Source organism: Balaenoptera physalus (assembly GCF_965194825.1).
Source record: "Balaenoptera physalus genome assembly, chromosome: 3".
Taxonomy (NCBI): Eukaryota; Metazoa; Chordata; class Mammalia; order Artiodactyla; family Balaenopteridae; genus Balaenoptera; species Balaenoptera physalus.
The window spans coordinates 94,680,442-94,700,461 of NC_138890.1; the positions used below are offsets into that span (position 1 = coordinate 94,680,442).

At 37.4% G+C, this 20,020-nt stretch overlaps 1 long non-coding RNA gene across 1 annotated transcript in view; it reads left to right on the plus strand.

Moving 5' to 3' along the window:
* LOC309659044 overlaps window positions 1–11,215 on the plus strand; it is a 464,689-nt gene extending 453,474 nt beyond the window's left edge. Inside the window, exon 2 of the long non-coding RNA XR_014262539.1 lies at window positions 6,669–11,215. This is a non-coding gene — a long non-coding RNA (uncharacterized lncRNA). The remainder of the gene's footprint in view (window positions 1–6,668) is intronic.
* Window positions 11,216–20,020: the final 8,805 nt, after the last annotated feature.

A 20,020-nucleotide genomic window follows, 5' to 3' on the forward strand; every position in this document is an offset into this window, starting at 1 on the left:
TTTTAGCCACAGCAATAAGAGAAGGAAAAGAAATAAAAGGAATACAAATCAGAAAAGAAGAAGTAAACCTTTCACTGTTTGCAGATGACATGATACTATACAGAGAGAATCCTAAAGATGCTACTGGAAAACTACTAGAGCTAATCAATGTATCTGGTAAAGAAGCAGGATACAAAATTAATACACAGAAATCTCTTGCATTCCTATACACTGATGATGAAAAATCTGAAAGGGAAATTAAGGAAATACTCCCATTTACCACTGCAACAAAAAGAATTAAATACCTAGGAATAAACCTGCCTAAGGAGACAAAAGACCTGTATGCAGAAAACTATAAGACACTGATGAAAGAAATTAAAGATGATACAAACAGATGGAGAGACATACCATGTTCTTGGATTGGAAGAATCCACATTGTGAAAATGAATATACTACCTAAAGCAATCTACAGATTCAATGCAATCCCTACCAAACTACCAATGGCATTTTTGACAGAACTAAAACAAAAAATTTCACAATTTGTATGGAAACACAAAAGACCCCGAATAGGCAAAGCAATCTTGAGAAAGAAAAACGGAGCTGGAGGTATCAGGCTCTCTGACTTCAGACTACACTACAAAGCTACAGTAATCAAGACAGTATGGTACTGGCACAAAAACAGAAATATAGATCAATGGAACAGGATAGAAAGCCCAGAGATAAACCCACGCACATGTGGTCACCTTATCTTTGACAAAGGAGGCAAGAATATACAATGGAGAAAAGACAGCCTCTTCAATAAGTGGTGCTGGGAAAACTGGACAGCTACATGTAAAGGAATGAAATTGGAACACTCCCTATCACCATACACAAAAATACACTCAAAATGGATTAAAGACCTAAATGTAAAGCCAGACACTTTAAAACTCTTAGAGGAAAACATAGGTAGAACACTCTTTGACATAAATCACAACAAGATCCTTTTTGACCCACCTCCTAGAGCAATGGAAATAAAACCAAAAATAAACAAATGGTACCTAATGAAACTTAAAAGCTTTTGCACAGCAAAGGAAACCATAAACAAGACGAAAAGACAACCCTCAGGATGGGAGAAAGTATTTGCAAATGAAGAAACTGAGAAAGGATTAATCTCCAAAGTATACAAGCAGCTCATGCAGCTCAATATCAAAAAAAAAACAACCCAATCCAAAAATGAGCAGAAGACCTAAATAGACATTTCTCCAAAGAAGACATACAGATTGCTAACAAACACATGAAAAGATGCTCAACATCACTAATCATTAGAGAAATGCAAATCAAAACCACAATGAGGTATCACCTCACACCGGTCTGAATGGCCATCATCAAAAAATCTACAAACAATAAGTGCTGGAGAGGGTGTGGAGAAAAGGGAACCCTCTTACTGTTGGTAGGAATGTAAATTGATACAGCCACTATGGGGAACAGTATGGAGATTCCTTAAAAAACTAAAAATAGAACTCCCATATGACCCGGCAATCCCAGTACTGGGCATATACCCTGAGAAAACCATAATTCAAAAAGAGTTATGTACCACAATGTTCATTGCAGCACTATTTAAAATTGCCAGGACATGGAAGCAACCTAAATGCCCATCGACAGATGAATGGAAAAAGAAGATGTGGCATACATATACAATGGAATGTTACTCAGCCATAAAAGGAAACGAAATTGAGTTATTTGTAGTGAGGTGGATGGACCTAGAGTCTGTCATACAGAGTGAAGTAAGTCAGAAAGAGAAAAGCAAATACCGTATGCTAGCACATGTATATGGAATCTAAAAAAAATGTTTCTGATGAACCTAGTGGCAGGACAGGAATAAAGACATAGACTTAGAGAATGGACTTGAGGACATGGTGTGGGGTGGGGGGAAGGGGAAGCTGGGACGAAGTGAGAAAGTAGCATTGACATATATACATTACCAAATGTAAAATAGATAGCTAGTGGGAAGCAGCTGCATAGCACAGGGAGATCAGCTTGGTGCTTTGTGACCACCTAGAGGGGTGGGAAAGGGAGGGTAGGAAGGAGGCTTAAGAGGGAGGGGATATGGGGATATATGTATACATATAGCTGATTCACTTTGTTATACAGCAGAACCTAACACACCATTATAAAGCAATTATACTCCAATAAAGATGTAAAAAAAAAATATATGGATTCTGGTTGATTCAGTCAATTTGCTTTTCAGACCACACTTGTCCGAAAGAAAGTGCAAGAGATGTAATGACAAACTTCTCTTAGAATTAAAAAAAAAAATTTTTTTTTCCAATCTGGTTCAGCTCTGATGGTCTTTGCCCGCTTTGAGGTTAACTCGTCTTCGGGTTACATCTGAGTGACTCATGATTCTGGGAATCGATGGAAATTTGTAAGTGCCTGAGCAGCCTTTTTAACTCCCCCTTCAACTTTTGAAAGGGATTACTCTTCTTGGGAAAAATGAGCAGATGGTGCCTAAAGCATTTGGCCAGATTTCTGTAACAATGCTATTACTTGACTCTGTGTCATCGGCTGGAGCATCTGTCGGGAGAAAGTGTTATGCTTTTGTGCTTCTCTCCTTTGACAATTAATCACACCTCTCCTCCGTTTCTCACTGTTCAGCGTGTTGTCTTTTTCAAAACCTGGTGCTAGAAGATTTCAGTGACTCTGACATAATTCAAAAAAAGATACTACAACAGAATGTTATTGAGAGTCCTATGAGACAAAGAGAGACTGCACTAGAAGAGAGGCTGACATTTGTTTAGTTATTTCTGACAAGAAGACTATTTAGAGCCAGTCACTTAATCTCAAGGGAATTATGATCTATGATGACCTCTTAGTAAACAAAAAGACCCTAATATGCTATGAAAACTTCACAGCATCATTCTCCTCCATCATTCTGACTTACTTCCAGTCTATATTCAAATGTCTACACAGTGAAGAAAATCCATCATTTATTCTTTTTTTAAAAAATTAATTAATTTATTTATTTATGGCTGCATTGGGTCTTGGTTGCTGCGCGCGGGCTTTCTCTAGTTGAGGCGAGTGGGGGCTACTCTTCATTGCAGTGTGTGGGCTTCTCATTGCAGTGGCTTCTTTTGTTGCGGAGCACAGGCTCTAGGTGCGGGCTTCAGTAGTTGTGGCACGTGGGCTCAGTAGTTGTGGCTCACGGGCTCTAGAGCGCAGGCTCAGTAGTTGTGGTGCATGGGCTTAGTTGCTCAGTGGCATGTGGGATCTTCCCGGACCAGGGCTCGAACCCGTGTCCCCTGCATTGGCCAGTGGATTCTTAACCACTGCGCCACCAGGGTAGTCTGCATCATTTATTCTTGCCATGTGTCATTATTACTACATGAGATGCCTGTGTCAGAGATCAGGTGTCCAAATACAACAGTATTTGTAATTTTGTCTGGATCTATTAAGACAGTGATTTTAAATGCCCATGACTATGCTTTGGTCACAATGACAGAAGAAAGGACACAAGACACACACAAAGTTGCAACAGTCATAGCCATAGCAATGAAACCATTGGTCATGGATGTAGACATAGTGTGTTCAAGTAGAATACCGTAAGGCTCTTCAAGGATAGAATGGATAACTCCATTCCACAGGTTAAAAACCGGCTTATGTTTTGTATCCTAGGCATCCAGCAGTTCCTACGGCTTTCCAGATACTATCTCAATGGCCCTAAGCTCTTTAGCCAAAGTCATAAATTTTTAAATGTTTCTGCTCAGCACTGGTCCAGTCCAACTGAGGCTATATATGGATTAAGCTAAGCCAATGGGCTGTCCCTCTACATCAGAATTAGAAACTCAAGTGCTGTCCCTGGGAATAGGGCAAGGCAGATGATTCAGTTTTATTTATTTTTCTTCTTCTCTTTGTCAAATCCTATGTTTATTGTTGTTCTTGTTGGTTTTTGTTTGCTTATTTTTTTGAGAAGGATTTGATTTTCTTGAGCTGATTTTGGAATAGAGAGGATATTTATGAGAGGAAAACAAGAACGGGACCGTCCATGGAAAATGTGGAAAGAAAATCAAAATGGAGTTGATATTGCTAAGGGAGCTTTTTAAAATGGAGCCAGGAGGCCACTGAGTAAGTGTGACTTATGAAATCTGACCCTTTGACCACTTACTGTCCTAACAGAGGCATCTGGAATATCTGCCAGAAACTCAAGATATTTATAGGACCCTCACCCTAAAACAACCTGTGACAACCATCCCTTGAGGAAAAATATTTTCTTTTTGTGTCAGAGTATAGCTTCATGGCTTTTGCCTTTGTAAGTCCCTGACTCTTTCTCTTCCCTGGAACACTCTTTTTGTTTTACCCAAATGTGTGTCTCCTGAATTACAATTCTTAAGACCCCAAATAAACTCTTCTTATTTGCAGTCTTCTGCATTATTTTGGTTGACAAAAACTAGTCTAGCATGCTATGTTAGAAAGCAAATGGACTTGTCTCCTATTCCTTTGTTCCTCAGAGACTTTACCAAAATGATGTGGAACTGTATCCTCTTCTCCAAGAACAGTGGAGGCTCTAGATTTCTGTACCAAAGGGATTAGGGGCACAAACTGGTTGGAATTATTGGAAGTAGGAAGCTAGAGAGCTTGCCTTGAAGTTGTACTTGTTCACTCTGATTTACTTATATTTTATGTTACAGACAAATGTAGCAAAAATTCTTAGATGCTTTTATGTTTAAGATTAAGAAAATGTCAACTGTTTATATCAAATAATATTAATATAAAAATTATAATCATTGTTTTTATTTGGAATGATTTTCAGGGATAGTGGATCTAGCAGAGCTAAATTTTCCCAAAGTTACCCTTTGGTTTTAATTATCTTCATGAGATCTTCCATATTGTTCTCACTTCCATCCCAACGCTGTCACCTGCTCCTCTGTGCTTCCACTGTACTTAATATACTTTTCTGTTGTAGCTCTTATCACTTAGAGTTGCAATTATTTCTTTATACCTTCCACTAGATTATTTGCTCTTCAAGAGCAGAAATCTTATCCTTTTCATTTTTGCATTCATGGCACATAGAATATGCTCAATGTCAATGTTGATTGAATCAGATATAGAAAATGAATGAAAGTTTGGATCAATCTCTGGGATGACAGTGTCCAAAGCTCTGCTTACCCCTTCCTCAGTGAAATTCATAAAAATTTAAAAAAAGAAAAATCAACCATTTAAATCTTCTGGATATGGTCCTAAGGACAAATAGCAAATGAGGAAACATCTATTCAACATCTATCAACGTTCTGTAAAAAGAAGTGAGAGTTTGTGATATTTGAACCAAGACTCCTCCCTCTTTTCCTCCCTCTCTGCTCAGCAAGGTGAAGATTCCACTCTAGACTGCTGCACCCAAGAACAGAGGACGACTTCTTGCCCCAGCTTCTAGTCAGAGGGCTTTTTTACCCTGGAGGAGCATGACTTCGGTGCTTCTTATCCTGCCCCTGGCTACCTGTTGCTGAGGCTAAGCTCTAGGTGATTGCTAATGAGAGGTGGGACTCCCATCTTCCAACCCTTTCCCACTTACGGAATGGAGGTACTACTTTGAGTACAGAGTGCTGAAAATACTGGGATCCTGATGGTACTTGCCCCAACTCATAAGGCAGTGGTTCCATGCAGGGAGACGCAAGCTGAGAGAACCTTGGCTGCTGCCCACCCTTCACCCCCATACTGAGTACTCAGCTTCTAGAGTGGGGTGATCGTGCAGAGAGAAGCTTGTCATTGTTACCACCCCTAGCTCCAGAGCCCTGGCTAAGAGAGTTTGCCTGGGGGACAATCAGTCCACAAAACTCCTAATATGGCTCCTAATCTCTTCCCAAAGGAACTGACTTCATTCGCAGCAGCATGGAAAAGTTCAAGCCTAAAAGCACTGTAAAGAACAGTAGAGATCTTGGTGAAAGGCAGTTGGGAGGTGACTCTTGGATTTAATGACGATAAAGCCTAGACTGTTGGCTGAAAAGTTTGCAGGAGAGAACTAGAGAATAAGATAGCTGGGAGAAGCCTTCTGGGGTTAGAACAAACATCAGATACTGACCACAGACTCTATCTATCTCTTTAAAGGAGGCACCATTTAATTGGATTAGTTTGTAGAACAATAGAGTAATCAGCTTGTAATTAATGGCATTTAACAGCTGGGTGTGGTCAGTGAAAGAGAGGAAGAAAGCCATACAAATACTGTCATCGCAGAGTGACTGTGGGCATACCTAAAGCTGTGCCTTCCTGAAAAGCAGCAACAGAATTTTAACATTGAGTATGTGTATGTGTGTGGTGGTGGTGGTGGCGGGGGTGGGGGGGTGGGGGGGGTATGCATGGGGACTAGACTATATTAAAATAATCTAGCCAGTTATTAAACAAATAAAAAAAACCAAATGACAATAACAAGCCCCGGAATGGGGGTAATCAGTACCCAGAGTTTGAGACTGACCAAATATCAGATTTCATATATAATTTTCAGTCCCCAAATTTCCATTTTGTTCTTTTTTATTATCATTTTTACCTCCTTATTGATATTCTCTATTTGATTGAACGTTGTCATCATGCCTTCCTTTACTTCTTTAATCAAGCTTTCCATTAGTTCTGTGATCATATTTCTAATGGCTGCTTTGAAGTCTTTTATGTGAAATCTGATGTCTTTGATGCTCTAGGTATTCTTCGAAAGATATAGAGCCAAGAAGACAAAGCACTCTTATTAGAAAATGACCAGAAGAACTCATAGACAGGCTAGTTTTCTGTTACTTTGTAGCTGTTCATAATCCAGTTTTATTCCTCTATGGCGCTAAAGACTACAATTCTATTACAATTCTCAAGGCCCAATTCATTCAAAAATATTTTCATATGCTGTCACACTGTTGAAGCTTTCCTGCCAACCTCTTTTCTTGGCCACCTCATAGGCTACAAAATTTTGGGTTTTCTCACACATGAATTAAAAATGTGATTTCACTGAATATATTTTAAAATGTACCAACAAAGCATGATTTTTTTCAGGTATACTGGATGTCTTCCCTCTAGGAAACCCAAGTCCCATTACTCCAAATGAAATACAGATGGAGATTTCTAAAAAATATATTTAAAGATGAGATTTACTCTATTTATAAATATTAGGTTATAATGGTAAAGCTAGAACTAAATATATTTATTATGTAACTTCCAAGTTGATGATGATACTTTTATATGACAAAAGAAATATATAACTTATATATGTTTATATGTAGGTATATATCTCAGAATGCTCTTCTATCTAAAATACTTATTTGATTTCTCATCCTTAAGAGTAAGATTCTTTTCACATATATATGAAAGACAGTATCCAATTATAAAAGAACAATATATGGTGATACTTGATATGTATACATCACCAAGATGTTGTTATTTCCCAGTTTGGAATTTTCATTATAAAACAAACATCATCGCTGTCACTTTAGTGTCTTTGAGACTCTTAAACAAATACATTTTTATTAGAAGGCATCAATCAATGCACATCCTTAAACTATGGTAGAACAGAGAAAAAAACTTAAGATTTTTATGTTAACAGGGACTTTTATAAAACCTGGCAGAATTCTTCAGCGTGTTTTTAATCTTAATTGCTTTCTCATAAGCAATTTTTTTGTATGTCCCATTAATCAAATATTAAAATATTCAATATTAAGAAAACAAAACCCAATAATAATTGGACAAAAGTCAGTAAAAGTCACCATTTTTGAACAGTAAAAGTCACCATTTTTAGGTGTATATTCAATGACTTTTTACAAATGTCCATAATCATATAACCGCTAATACAAACAAGGTATAGCATAATTTAATCTCTTTTAATGGTTTACCAGTGCCCCTTGCACTCAGTCCCTTCTCCCCACTCCCAGTCCCTGACAACTACTAATTCAATTTCTGTTTCTGGAGTTTTTCCATTTCAAGAATGTCATATGCATGGAATCATATAGGGTTAGTAGACCTTTGGTCCTGTTCAAAATATCCAGGACCAATGTCCTGCAAGGGAGTGGCCAAGTGCTAATAAGACTTTAGAGCAACTGGAACTTTCATATGTTGCTGGAGGGAATGCGTAATGGTATAGCTACTTTGGAAAACACTTTTGCAGTTTCTTATAAAATTAAACATACACTATTCCAGTCAATTTTCCTACAACTAGTTTAAGCAAATGGTTCCACCTAGTGGAAAGAAATGCTCATAAAATCTAAATTTACATCTGATTTAGAAGAATTGCAGCATATCAATTTTATCCTGTTTTTTTATTTAGACATTCTTTTTAAAAAAAAATTAATTTATTTTGGGCTGCATTGGGTCTTTTTTGCTGCAGGAGGGCTTTTCGCTAGTTGCGGCGAGCGGGGGCTACTCTTCGTTGCGGTGCGTGAGGTTCTCATTGTGGTGGCTTCTCTTGTAGTGGAGCATGGGCTCTAGGCGCGTGGGCTTCAGTAGTTGTGGCACGTGGGCTCAGTAGTTGTGGCTCACGGGCTTAGTTGCTCCGCGGCATGTGGGATCTTCCTGGACCATGGCTCAAACCCATGTCCCCTGCATTGGCAGGTGGATTCTTAACCACTGTGCCACCAGGGAAGTCCCTATTTAGACATTCTTATTTTATTCTGAATCATTTCTATGTGGTAGTTTATGAGCTCAAGGTAAGAAAATCCCAAAGATAATCAAGTGTATAAAATAAAATATTTCCACATATTTTCTTTTTTTTTTTAAATTAATTAATTAATTAATTTATGGCTGTGTTGGGTCTTCATTTCTGTGCGAGGGCTTTCTCTAGCTGTGGCAAGCGGGGGCCACTCTTCATCGCGGTGCGCGGGCCTCTCACCATCGCGGCCTCTCTTGTTGCGGAGCACAGGCTCCAGACGCGCAGGCTCAGTAATTGTGGCTCATGGGCCCAGTTGCTCCGTGGCATGTGGGATCCTCCCAGACCAGAGCTTGAACCCGTGTCCCCTGCATTGGCAGGCAGACTCCCAACCACTGCGCCACCAGGGAAGCCCCACATATTTTCTTTTAAAAAAATATTATACACATATTTTTTATTGTGCTAAAATATAAAATTCACCATTTTAGCCATTTTTAAGTGTACAGTTTAGTGGCACTAAGTACCTTCATATTGATGTGCCACCATCATCACTATCCATCTCCAGAACTTTTCATCATCAATTGAAACCTGTACCCATTAAATATTAACTCCCTACTCCCTCCTCCCCCCGGCCCCGTGGTCAAAAATAAATAAATAAATGGGACCTAATGAAACTTTTGCACAGCAAAGGAAACCATAAACAAGACGAAAAGACAACCCTCAGAATGGGAGAAAATGTTTGCAAATGAAGCAACTGAGAAAGGATTAATCTCCAAAATTTACAAGCAGCTCATGCAGCTCAATATCAAAAAAACAAACAACCCAATCCAAAAATGGGCAGAAGACCTAAATAGACATTTCTCCAAAGAAGATATACAGATTGCCAACAAACACATGAAAGGATGCTCAACATCACTAATCATTAGAGAAATGCAAATCAAAACTACAATGAGGTATCACCTCACACCGGTTAGAATGGCCATCATCAAAAAATCTACAAACAATAAATGCTGGAGAGAGTGTGGAGAAAAGGGAACCCTCTTACGCTGTTGGTGGGAATGTAAATTGATACAGCCACTATGGAGAACAGTATGAAGCTTCCTTAAAAAACTAAAAATAGAACTACCATACGACCCAGCCATCCCACTACTGGGCATATACCCAGAGAAAACCATAATTCAAAAAGAGTCACGTACCACAATATTCATTGTAGCTCTATTTACAATAGCCAGGACATGGAAGCAACCTAAGTGTCCATCGACAGTGAATGGATAAAGAAGATGGAATGAGTACAATGTATTACTGAGTACAATGGAATATTACTCAGCCATAAAAATAAACGAAATTGAGTTATTTGTAGTGAGGTGGATGGACCTACAGTCTGTCATACAGAGTGAATTAAGTCAAAAAGGGAAAAATAAATACCGTATGCTAATAGATATATATGGAATCTAAAAAAAAAAAACGGTTCTGAAGAACCTAGTGGCAGGACAGGAATAAAGACACAGATGTAGAGAATGGACTTGAGGACATGGGGAGGGGGAAGGGTAAGCTGGGTCGAAGTGAGAGAGTGTCATGGACTTATATATACTACCAGATGTAAAATACATAGCTAGTGGGAAGCAGCCGCATAGCACAGGGAGATCAGCTCAGTGCTTTGTGACCACCGAGAGGGGTGGGATAAGGAGGGTGGGAGGGAGACGCAAGAGGGAGGAGATATGGAGATATATCTATATGTATAGCTGATTCACTTTGTTATAAAGCAGAAACTAACACACCATTGTAAAGCAATTATACTCCAATAAAGATGTTAATATATATATATTGTTTAGAACTATGGAATATATTGCCTAGGTTTAATTTTACATAACTATATCAAGTATCTAGAGCATATTAACATTTTAACTTGTTTATTAATTTACAGAATACTTCTTTTCTATGGCATGTCAATTTATATAATAAACCACTCAGTGCCATTTTGTTTCAACTCTTAAAATAGCTAAATAAAGAGATGCAATTCCAGGCTTTTTGGAGAATGATTTCTATAACCTATTAATAGGAGAAACTCTATGTACATCAAGCATGGTTAGTTATGAATTGTGGGAGATTTTAACCATAAACCTTTACCCTGTTGTATATAATAATTTGTGTCCTTTTTGTGGTAAAAGTTCTGTGTAAAAGCTATAAATGATTTCTCATAGGCTACAGACTTATACTTCCTATGTGGCTACATTGGTGATCTCTGCTCTTAAGAAGTACAACTTAATGAGGACTCTGTCCTGTTCCAACTCTTCTAATGGAAAGGAGTTTGTAACCTAATGAATTTATGTTTTACAACTTTCTTCCTTCAAAGGAAGTCAATGTACATTTCATTACAACATGCTTTCAACATTCTGGTGATGAAAGAGTCAATACTTGCTTTTCACAACTTACAAATGAGGAAACTGATGTATGTTGAAGTTAAGTGGTTTAACAGAAGTCACCCAGAGGTGCGGGTCTGACTCTCTTACTTGCATTTCTTTTCCACTCACTCAAACCATGTTCTTCACACATTATAGATCCATAGCGATCTCTTATTTCGCTTTCTTAGCCCCAGAGTTTCTGATTACTTAAATTCTACAAGTCAATGTGCAATAAAGATGATGCTGATGAAGAGATTGAGTTTTCTGCACCTGTTTTATAGTGCAGTGTTTTGGAGATAATCAGCATTTTACTAAAGCTGTATGTTTAAATTTGTCTCGCTAAATATGACTTTTCCTTTTATTTGTGTCTGCTTTGTCATCAAAATCATCATCTGCTTTTTCCTGCTAGTAACAGAGGAAGGACATCATCCTAAATGGGTTGAGTAGGATAATTTTATCTGAAGAAAAGTTCTTAATTGCACAGATTTGTGCAATAGTGACAGGAACAGATAAAGAAGTTCATGAACAGTTGGTAAACTCTTTGTGGTTGAAGCAAGTAACCCAAATTCTGATTGGTAGCTGACAGAGAAACTGGAAACTCTCTGTGTTGATAGGAAGAAAATGACTCAGCCAGTATGATCCAGTTATGGTTCTCCAGAAGAGGGCACCAACTTCCAAGAATAGAATCAGAGGATGAAAGAATCTAAATCTATACCAAGATAAGGATAAAGTCAATTTTCTGGCCTTTATTGACTGAGGCTTTTTTCTAGGAAGGAAACTTTGAAAATTAATACCAAACTATAAATTATACTGCTGTAATTTACTTCAAGTTTATTAAAGCATTGGGGTGCTTTAATAAACAAATTTATGATATTGTTTTCTTGTTACAAATATCAGTCCTTTGTTGTTGTTTCCAAAAGTCATGCATGTAAGTACTAGAAAACATAACTTACTTAGTCTAAACCAGGTAGACTAGGCAATAAAGGCTGTACAGCATTTTCCCAAGCACCAGCTTGCAGTAATCTCATCATGAAAGGCATCATTTCATGAGCAATTCCTTTTAGACTTAACACTTTGAGAGTCATTTTATAGGGGCTCTTGTCCTAGTTACTGAAAGTTCCCTTCATTAGTTTTTCTCTCATTTTTAAAGATTTGATTATAATGAACAACTGAGTAATTACTATTTTAAAACTATTTAAATATTGTAAATATGACACTGGGATTATTTTTGGTCTTTTATATTCCAAAACTTAAAACACTTGATTTTTTTCCTAGCTCTTATTCAGAATGGATCTTGGTACTGACCAGGTACTGTTTGATATAGCATGAAGTCTTTGTGCCAAAATTCAACAAACATTTATGGGGCACCAACTCATTTAAGCCACTGTCCTGAGAGCAGGGGTGAAGTGCTAAGATTATTAAGCAATTTTAATAAATTTCTCCAGATACACGTACTTCTGATGTGATTATTTTTAACCAAAATAGTCAATCAATGCAAACAATCGATTAGTTCAACCTTACAATCAGGAAATCTCTCTCTTTCTTTTAAAAATGAATTAACTATTTGGCTGACTGAATTGACAGGTTATTTTTAGGTAAGTAACTAAATTGGGCCTTATGTGTAAGCACAACCTCAGTTGTCAGAACTCTCATTCTCAGTTGAACCAGGCATGTAGAGGCATTGACAGTTTTCTCTTTTCCTTTATGTTCTATCAGCTGTTGCTTTTCTTTCCTACATGGTCTGTGGATTTTAGTTTTTCAACGGCTTAGCAACTATTATCTAAGTTTACAGACCATGTACCTGTGCGGAGAACTCAGGTTCTAGGTGGTAAATGCCATACTAAAAATACAGTGACAAACAGAAAATATGAAAGTTATACTATAATTTCAGGAACATCAGGGTGAAATTCTCCAAAGTATATTTTAATTTAAGGAATATTAAAAGTATACATTTGTTGTGGTTTTATTTTTGTTTCTTGTGTGATATTCTGGGCAGGCTTTTCTCTTTTTCTTTCTAGTTCATGATCCATGATACCTATTTTAGCTTTATCTCTTGTTTTTATCCCAATAAGTCAGGCCAAATTGAACATGTCGTTAAATTCATAAGATATAGTCTGTGTATCTCATAGTAATTTCTTACAAGTCTTCTTAGCTCCTGTGCTACAGTCTTTTGCTTTGCAACAAAACAAAACAAAACAGTAAGACATAAATAAAAATAACCTATATCAAAATTTATTTCCTTGAGGCACAATTTGCAAGATGATAAAAATTATGACATGCAAGAGGACTTGGTAAAATCTCATATAATGCTCTTCTCAGTCCTAGTGAGGAACAGTAACCGTTCCATAAATTCACTTTGCTTCCATCAGCATCCTTACGGCAGGTTAAAGAGGAAATATGCTAATCTTTAAGTTCCACAGTTTGCCCAAATAGTTTGTTAAAAGGCACAATATTATTTGGTTTAGGGTATAGACTATCTAAAATATCACAGAGTGGCCACTCAGTAAACATTCTTAATGAGCTTGTTTTGAGAATAAGAGTTGTGCAGCCCCTGTTGGCCTGTTGTTTTCCTTGCCCAGGAGATACAGCCTGACAGACTCAGGGCAGTTAATCAGGAGATTTGTTCAGCCATTTGTCCTTTCTTCTGGGAGATAATTCACACCGCATCTCTCCACAGCACTTACCAATGCAGTAAGGCATACCAACTACAATCAGGTTGGGAGGCTCCAGTGTGTCATTCTGGCTGCAAACATTTGTTTCTACCTGGGAACCCATGAGGGGCAACAAACTAGGAACCCTCGTTTGATCCTTCCTCAGATTGGGCTTTAGGGAGTTTAAGTCCTCCCCTGCCAGTGACCAAGAGTCACTGATTCCCTGTTCCCCTTTTTTCCTTAGTGTGACGGTTCTTTCAAACTTGGTTTAAGGATTCCATGGAGATGAGAAGATCAAGATAAAGGACTGGAAATTATACTTGAAAGGGTCTAAGTGGAAGAAGGACGTTTTTAAGAATCCAGTATTTGTCCCACATACAGAAACGTGGACAAAACTTAATGTTGAAGAAATTGTAGCAGAGGCTTCAGTATAACAAAAGCAAACAGTAAGATAGCAACTGGTTACTTTTTTTTAATTTTTATTTTATATTGGAGTATAGTTGATTTACAAATGTTGTGTTAGTTTCAGGTGAAAAGCAAAGTGATTCAGTTATACGTATACATATATCTATTCTTTTTCAAATTCTTTTCCCGTTTAGGTTATTACAGAATATTGAGTAGAGTTCCCTGTGCTATATATACAGTAGGTCCTCGTTGGTTATCTATTTTAAGTATAGTAGTGTATATATGTCAATTCCAAACTCCCAGTTTATCCCTCCCCCCATGCCCTGGTACCTTTCCCCTTTGGTAACCATAAGTTTGTTTTCTAAGTCTGTAAGTCTGTTTCTGTTTGGTAAATAAGTTCATTTGTATTTTGTTTTTTAGATTCCACATATAAACGATATCACATGTTATTTGTCTTTCTCTGTCTGACTTACTTCACTTAGTATGATAATCTCCAGGTCCATCCATGTTGCTGCAAATAGCATTATTTCATTCTTTTTAATGGCTGAGCAATATTCCATTGTATATATGTACCACATCTTTATCCATTCATCTGCCGATGGACCTTTAGGTTTCTTCCATGTCTCGGCTATTGTAAACAGCACTACAATGAACATTGGGGTGCATGTATCCTTTTGAACCATGGTTTTCTCTGGATATATGCCCAGGAATGGGATTGCTGAATCATAGGGTAGCTTAATTTTTAGTTTTTTAAGGAACTTCCATACTGTTCTCCATAGTGGCTTTACCAATTTATATTCCTACCAACAGTGTGGAAGGGGACCATTTTCTCCACACCCTCTCCAGCATTTATTATTTGTAGACTTTTTGATGATGGCCATTCCGACCTGTGTGAGGTGATACCTCATTGTGGTTTTGATTTGCATTTCTCTAATAACTGTGATGTTGAGCATCTTTTCATGTGTGTCTAGATGAGTCACACAGAATGTTATTTTTTATAGAGAAGCAATGCGAAGCTATGTGAAATCTATAGTTCAGGTTTTAGGACAGTGGTTCTCAACCCTGGCTGCACATTAGAAATATCTGGGGAGCTTTTAAAATTCCTGATGCCCAGATTACACCCCACACCTATTAAATCAGAATTTTTTAAAGCTCTCTAGATGATTACAGTGGTCATAACTGAGAACCACTCCTTCAGGAATAAACTGAGTTGCCTGCAGTAGTATGTCACTTAGAAAAACAATATAGTATTCCAGAATGTGTAAAACAAACAACCCCCCAACCAAAGAAATAGGTAAATATCACATCTTAGACTTTTTTGTTAAAGAGGCTATTTCTGTGTGGTGGTGGTAAAGGTTACACTAACACATTTGAAACCATCTTAGTAGTCAATATTACATTTAATGCCTTGCCAGTTCGACATTTGCCCTTGTTTTTCTGCCAGAAATAGTTAGGTAATTTTGAGCTTCAAGTTTTGTGATATTTCTAACACATGAAACATCTACATTGATTAAGCATACTGAATAATCAGTATTGTTAAAGAACAGAGTTTTTTATTAATTTGACAGGATTTTCAGCTTGTAATATTAGAATGCACTTCTAGTAATTATCACTGGGTTATTTTTCATTAGAACTTGTGTTGTCTTTTTTTTTTTTTTTTTAACATCTTTATTGAAGTATAATTGCCTTACAATGGTGTGCTAGCTTCTGCTTTATAACAAAGTGAATCAGTTATACATATACAATATGTTCCCATTTCTCTTCCCTCTTGCATCTCCCTCCCTCCCACCCTCCCCATCCCATCCCTCTAGGTGGTCACAAAGCACCAAGCTGATCTCCCTGTGCTATGCGGCTGCTTCCCACTAGTTATCTATTTTACATTTGGTAGTGTATATATGTCCATGACACTCTCTTACCCTGTCACATCTCACCCCACCCCCTCCCCATATCCTCAAGTCCATTCTCTAGTAGGTCTGTGTCTTTATTCCCGTCTTGCCACTAGGTTCTTCATGGCCTTTTTTTTTTTTTTTTTTTTTTTTTTTTTCCCCTTAGATTCCGTATATATGTGTTAGCATACTGTATTTGTTTTTCTCTTTCTGACTTACTTCACTCTGTATGACAGACTCTAACTCCATCCACCTCATTACAAATACCTCCATTTCATTTCTTTTTATGGCTGAGTAATATTCCATTGTATATATGTGCCACATCTTCTTTATCCATTCATCTGTCGATGGACATTTAGATTGCTTCCATGTCCTGGCTATTGTAAATAGAGCTGCAATGAACATTTTGGTACATGACTCTTTTTGACCTATGGTTTTCTCAGGGTATATGCCCAGTAGTGGGATTGCTGGGTCATATGGTAGTTCTATTTGTAGTTTTTTAAGGAACCTCCATACTGTTCTCCATAGTGGCTGTATCAATTTACATTCCCACCAACAGTGCAAGAGTGTTCCCTTTCCTCCACACCCTCTCCAGCATTTATTGTTTCTAGATTTTTTGATGATGGCCATTCTGACCGGTGTGAGATGATATCTCATTGTAGTTTTGATTTGCATTTCTCTAATGATTAATGATGTTGAGCATTCTTTCATGTGTCTGTAGGCCATCTGTATATCTTCTTTGGAGAAATGTCTATTTAGGTCTTCGGCCCATTTTTGGATTGGGTTGTTCGTTTTTTTGTTATTGAGCTGCATGAGCTGCTTGTAAATCTTGGAGATTAATCCTTTGTCAGTTGCTTCATTTGCAAATATTTTCTCCCATTCTGATGGTTGTCTTTTGGTCTTGTTTATGGTTTCCTTTGCTGTACAAAAGCTTTTAAGTTTCATTAGGTCCCATTTGTTTATTTGTGTTCTTATTTCCATTTCTCTGGGAGCTGGGTCAAAAAGAATCTTGCTGTGATGTATGTCATAGAGTGTTCTGCCTATGTTTTCCTGTAAGAGTTTGATAGTGTCTGCCCTTACACTTAGGTCTTTAATCCATTTTGAGTTTATTTTTGTGCATGGTGTCAGGGAGTGTTCTATTTTCATACTTTTACATGTACCTGTCCAATTTTCCCAGCACCACTTATTGAAGAGGCTGTCTTTTCTCCACTGTATATGCTTGCCTCCTTTATCAAAAATAAGGTGCCCATATGTGTGTGGGTTTATCTCTGGGCTTTCTATCCTGTTCCATTGATCTATATTTCTGTTTTTGTGCCAGTACCAAACTGTCTTGATTACTGAAGCTTTGTAATATAGTCTGAAGTCAGGGAGCCTGATTCCCCCAGCTCCATTTTTCGTTCTCAAGATTGCTTTGGCTATTCGGGGTCTTTTGTGTTTCCATACAAATTGTGAAGTTTTTTGTTCTAGTTCTGTGAAAAATGCCAGTGGTAGTTTGATAGGGATTGCATTGAATCTGTAGATTGCTTTGGGTAGTAGAGACATTTTCACAATGTTGATTCTTCCAATCCAGGAACATGGTATATCTCTCCATCTATTTGTATCATCTTTAATTTCTTTCATCAGTGTCTTATAATTTTCTGCATACAGGTCTTTTGTCTCCTTAGGTAGGTTTATTCCTAGATATTTTATTCTTTTTGTTGCAATGGTAAATGGGAGTGTTTTCTTAATTTCACTTTCAGATTTTTCGTCATTAGTGTATAGAAATGCAAGAGATTTCTGTGCATTAATTTTGTATCCTGCTACTTTACCAAATTCATTGATTAGCTCTAGGAGTTTTCTGGTAGCATCTTTAGGATTCTCTATGTATAGTATCATGTCATCTGCAAATAGTGACAGCTTTACTTCTTCTTTTCCGATTTGGATTCCTTTTATTTCTTTGTCTTCTCTGATTGCTGTGGCTAACACTTCCAAAACTATGTTGAATAATAGTGGTGAGAGTGGGCAACCTTGTCTTGTTCCTGATCTTAGTGGAAATGGTTTCAGTTTTTCACCATTGAGGACAATGTTGGCTGTGGGTTTGTCATATATGGCCTTTATTATGTTGAGGAAAGTTCCCTCTATGCCTACTTTCTGCAGGGCTTTTATCATAAATGGGTGTTGAATTTTGTCGAAAGCTTTCTCTGCATCTATTGAGATGATCATATGGTTTTTCTCCTTCAGTTTGTTAATATGATGTATCACATTGATTGATTTGCGTATATTGAAGAATCCTTGCATTCCTGGGATAAATCCCACTTGATCATGGTGTATGATCCTTTTAATGTGCTGTTGGATTCTGTTTGCTAGTATTTTGTTGAGGATTTTTGCATCTATGTTCATCAGTGATATTGGCCTGTAGTTTTCTTTCTTTGTGACATCTTTGTCTGGTTTTGGTATCAGGGTGATGGTGGCCTCGTAGAATGAGTTTGGGAGTGTTCCTCCCTCTGCAATATTTTGGAAGAGTTTGAGAAGGATAGGTGTTAGCTCTTCTCTAAATGTTTGATAGAATTCACCTGTGAAGCCATCTGGTCCTGGGCTTTTGTTTGTTGGAAGGTTTTTAATCACAGTTTCAATTTCATTACTTGTGATTGGTCTGTTCATATTTTCTGTTTCTTCCTGGTTCAGTCTCGGCAGTTTGTGCATTTCTAAGAATCTGTCCATTTCTTCCAGGTTGTCCATTTTATTGGCATAGAGTTGCTTGTAGTAATCTCTCATGATCTTTTGTATTTCTGCAGTGTCAGTGGTTACTTCTCCTTTTTCATTTCTAATTCTATTGATCTGAGTCTTCTCCCTTTTTCTCTTGATGAGTCTGGCTAATGGTTTATCAATTTTGTTTATCTTCTCAAAGAACCAGCTTTTAGTTTCATTGATTTTTGCTATTGTTTCCTTCATTTCTTTTTCATTTATTTCTGACCTGATCTTTATAATTTCTTTCCTTCTGCTGGCTTTGGGGTTTTTTTGTTCTTCTTTCTCTAATTGCTTTAGGTGCAAGGTTAGGTTGTTTATTCGAGATGTTTCCTGTTTCTTGAGGTAGGCTTGTATTGCTATAAACTTCCCTCTTAGCACTGCTTTTGCTGCGTCCCATAGGTTTTGGGTCGTCGTATCTCCATTGTCATTTGTTTCTAGGTATTTTTTGATTTCCCCTTTGATTTCTTCAGTGATCACTTCGTTATTAAGTAATGTATTGTGTAGCCTCCATGTGTTTGTATTTTTTACAGGTCTTTTCCTGTAATTGATATCTAGTCTCATAGCGTTGTGGTCGGAAAAGATACTTGATACGATTTCAATTTTCTTAAATTTACCAAGGCTTGATTTGTGACCCAAGATATGATCTATCCTGGAGAATGTTCCATGAGCACTTGAGAAAAATGTGTATTCTGTTGTTTTTGGATGGAATGTCCTATAAATATCAATTAAGTCCATCTTGTTTAATGTATCATTTAAAGCTTGTGTTTCCTTATTTATTTTCATTTTGGATGATCTGTCCATTGGTGAGAGTGGGGTGTTAAAGTCCCCTACTATGATTGTGTTGCTGTCGATTTCCCCTTTTATGGCTGTTAGTATTTGCCTTATGTATTGAGGTGCTCCTATGTTGGGTGCATAAATATTTACAATTGTTATACCTTCCTCTTGTATCGATCCCTTGATCATTATATAGTGTCCTTCTTTGTCTCTTGTAATAGTCTTTATTTTAAAGTCTATTTTGTCTGATATGAGAATTGCTACTCCAGCTTTCTTTTGATTTCCATTTGCATGGAATATCTTTTTCCATCCCCTCACTTTCAGTCTATATGTGTCTCTAGGTCTGAAGTGGGTCTCTTGTAGACAGCATATATATGGGTCTTGTTTTTGTATCCATTCAGCCAGCCTGTGTCTTTTGGTGGGAGCATTTAATCCATTTACATTCAAGGTAATTATCGATATGTATGTTCCTATTCCCATTTTCTTAAATGTTTTGGGTTTGTTATTGTAGGTGTTTTCCTTCTCTTGTGTTTCTTGCCTAGAGAAGTTCCTTTAGCATTTGTTGTAAAGCTGGTTTGGTGGTGCTGAACTCTCTCAGCTTTTGCTTGTCTGTAA